The sequence below is a fragment of the Suricata suricatta genome, chromosome 17 (genome assembly GCF_006229205.1).
Source record: "Suricata suricatta isolate VVHF042 chromosome 17, meerkat_22Aug2017_6uvM2_HiC, whole genome shotgun sequence".
In the NCBI taxonomy this organism is placed as follows: domain Eukaryota; kingdom Metazoa; phylum Chordata; class Mammalia; order Carnivora; family Herpestidae; genus Suricata; species Suricata suricatta.
Window position 1 is genome coordinate 30,315,637 of NC_043716.1, and position 2,960 is coordinate 30,318,596.

General features: G+C 38.5%; 1 long non-coding RNA gene across 1 annotated transcript; it reads left to right on the forward strand.

Moving 5' to 3' along the window:
* The first annotated feature begins 550 nt into the window (after positions 1-550).
* Positions 551-2,598, forward strand: LOC115281776. Its single transcript, XR_003904396.1, has 2 exons — positions 551-620; positions 2,239-2,598. It is a non-coding gene; the product is annotated as an uncharacterized LOC115281776 (long non-coding RNA).
* Positions 2,599-2,960: the final 362 nt, after the last annotated feature.

Consider the following 2,960-nt stretch of genomic DNA (forward strand, 5'->3'; position numbering starts at 1 on the left):
TTCTCTAGGTATCCCATGCTGAAGTTACCCAATATCAAATGATCATTTACCAGCCGACTTTCTGGAATGACTTAGGCTTTTGTGCACTTTCCCAGTTTCACACCCCCGATAAGCCTGTCATTGACCTGTCATTTCAGAGCTTAGAATTGGAGAAATTGTCTTGCCCTGACTCCTCCTCAAACTGGTGCAAGAATAAAGCTAACTATGTTATCACATATATTTTTAGTAATAGCAGCTACTCTCTGTGGTCCTCGCTGACCTACATTATGCTTCAACACAGTTATGGGAAAGGTAGAGGTGGGTGTCAGACAGATAGAGGAGGCCAGCTATTAACATTCCTTTTCAGCAAGGTTAACAGTGTTCTCATTTGCAGATTGGAGAAAAGAGACAGAATTTTGTCTCTCATTTAGCTGGATTCACAGAGAGCAAGTTGAATTCCTGAATTTCATGAGAGTATAATCATCCCCATGGCAACAGAACTCTATCTGTGATGGTGATTTCACTATTGCATCAAAGATTCACATATGGTTTTTATTTATTTTTTGGAAGGTGAAGATCCTTATTCTTAATATTCCATATTGGCATCAGAAAAAGGAAAAAAGTCAAAAGTTAGTGATGAGGTAACAGACGTTTTAAATTCAGTGTTCTCTCTTGTTAGTCAGCCCTAGTGAGAAAGTTGCTCTCTTTTAAGGTTTAATTTTGAAGCTTCCTATTCTCACATTCTGATGTGGTAAATGGCTGCATTCTATTTCTATCAGACTGACAGGATCAGTCAGCCCTCAGATCCCAAACATGTTTGCAAACCATCTGTTACATTTACTAACAGAGCGAAACAAAAGATCTGGCACTTGACAGTGTTTCAGATATTAACTTTGAAGCCTCATGAATTTGCTTAAATCTGTTGGTGTGTTACATTCATCTATATACATTCCAGAAACTTGCACGGAAACCTCTACCTTTCAAAGCCCTGTGATTTCTTTCCTAAATGCTATCATTAGAATGCAGAAGGCAAGCTGTAAGCACCCCATCGCCTTTAACATAGAACCGTGTATTACTCTTGGAGGGGAACAGGATTTGTAAATATTTTATTATATTCTTCTTGAACATAAACATGCAATTATTCAAATCCACGCCCTATGCTTATACACTTGAACTGTGTAATTTGCCAGAGATCCATAAAGGGATGTCAACTGAATAGAATCAGGGGATTAGAGGGTAAAAAGCATTTAGCAGTAATTTGGGGGTAGATGCTATTTTGTGCTTAGCTAAAGGGTTCTCTAGAGTATGGCAGAAAATATTATTCTGGTTGGAAAGAGATGAGCCATTGGACAGAGCTTTTCATCATTTCATGACTGTTTCTCTGCCAGAGTCCAATTGAGTAAAGTATAGGACAAAAATATTGTTAGCATGAAGTGGGTAGGAGTCACAATGGTAGTAAACCCATACATTTGTATAGTGTGCCCCTGTGTTTATCTGACTTACTCCTTTCGATGACCCTGTGAGAGAGAGAACAGATATTCTCTACTTTCTGTACATGAGGAGCTAGACTTAAACAAGTAACGAGTTTCATTTAACATCCTAAAGTTAATAAGAGGGATCGGGGAGGTATGGTGACTAACCATTCTGCTTAGATATGCCAAGGTTCTGAGGACACTGGACTTCCATTTTAACCCTGAAGGGGTTCCGAGGTTGTGAGACTTCCTTTGCTAAAAGTAGGAAAGTCCTGGAAAAATCAGGACAAATTGGTCACCTTAGCTAGAGGAATTCTGACTTCAATCCTCTTGTGGAATACGTCAGAGTTTATTGGTCTGTTTCAAAATTTTGGTTTACTCAATGTACCTTTGGTTTCTCAAGCTGGAAAGCTGAGGCTTGCAAGGTTGAGGTATCTTGCTGTGGATTTCATAGGTTTGGTTGTTTTCCACAGCGTACGACAAAACAGGGTTTATCCTCAGTGTTTTGAATCACACTCTTTCTTCCCATGAAAGCTTATCCTATGTGCTAGGGAACACTGAACCTCACAGTAAAATTTACAATTAATCAGAGAAAAAAAGTAATTTGTAATGCACCGCTTTCATTTGGAAATGAACTACATTATCTACACATTGTTTGGTCTCTATGAAGCATTTGTGCTGCCACAAGGCCATTGCATATCAATAGTTTGCACTGTGAGCTGAAAATTAATTCCAGTAGAAGCTCTAATGTCAGGATTCTCATTTTTCACTGTTGTCTGTACTTTAGGTGCCAAAAGCTCTACGTCTTAACCCCTTACTTTCATCAGAATGCTGTCCTAGCATAAAGTGACATCATCAGAAGTCTTGAAAAACACCGCGGTGTGGCATTGCATATAAAGTGAGGCTCAGAAAACTAACATTTTGGATCCAGTAATGCTGCTCGAAATCACCCTTTGATGAGAATAATTGGAAAGGAACAGACATGGCAAAACCCAATTAATTTGCAACTTTGGTTTCTCTGATTATGTCAGTGACATGAGCAATTTTTGACATGTTTTGTTCAGAAGATTTTGTTTCTAAATGGTAAACATATGATTTTTAAATTTTTTAAGAAAAAATACAACTAATAAACACTGAATATATGGAATCATTGAGGCAAGAATTATTGAAGTCAGGTCTCCTCTCCTTGGAGCACCTGAGTGGCTCAGTCATTTGAGCAATTGACTCTTGATTTTAGTTCAGGTCATGATCCCAGGGTCGTGGAATCAACCTCTGCATTGGGTTCCATGCTGAGCATGGAGCCTGCTTGGGATTCTCTACCTCTCTCTCTCTCTCTCTTTCCCCCTCTACCCTGCTTGCTTGCTCTCTCTCTCTCTCTCTCTTTCTCTTTCTCACACACACACACACACACACACACACACATTAAATAAATAGAAAGATAGATAAAGTCAGATCTCCTCAATAAAGAAATAAAGATCTTTTTAAAAAGTTTATTTATTTACTTTGAGA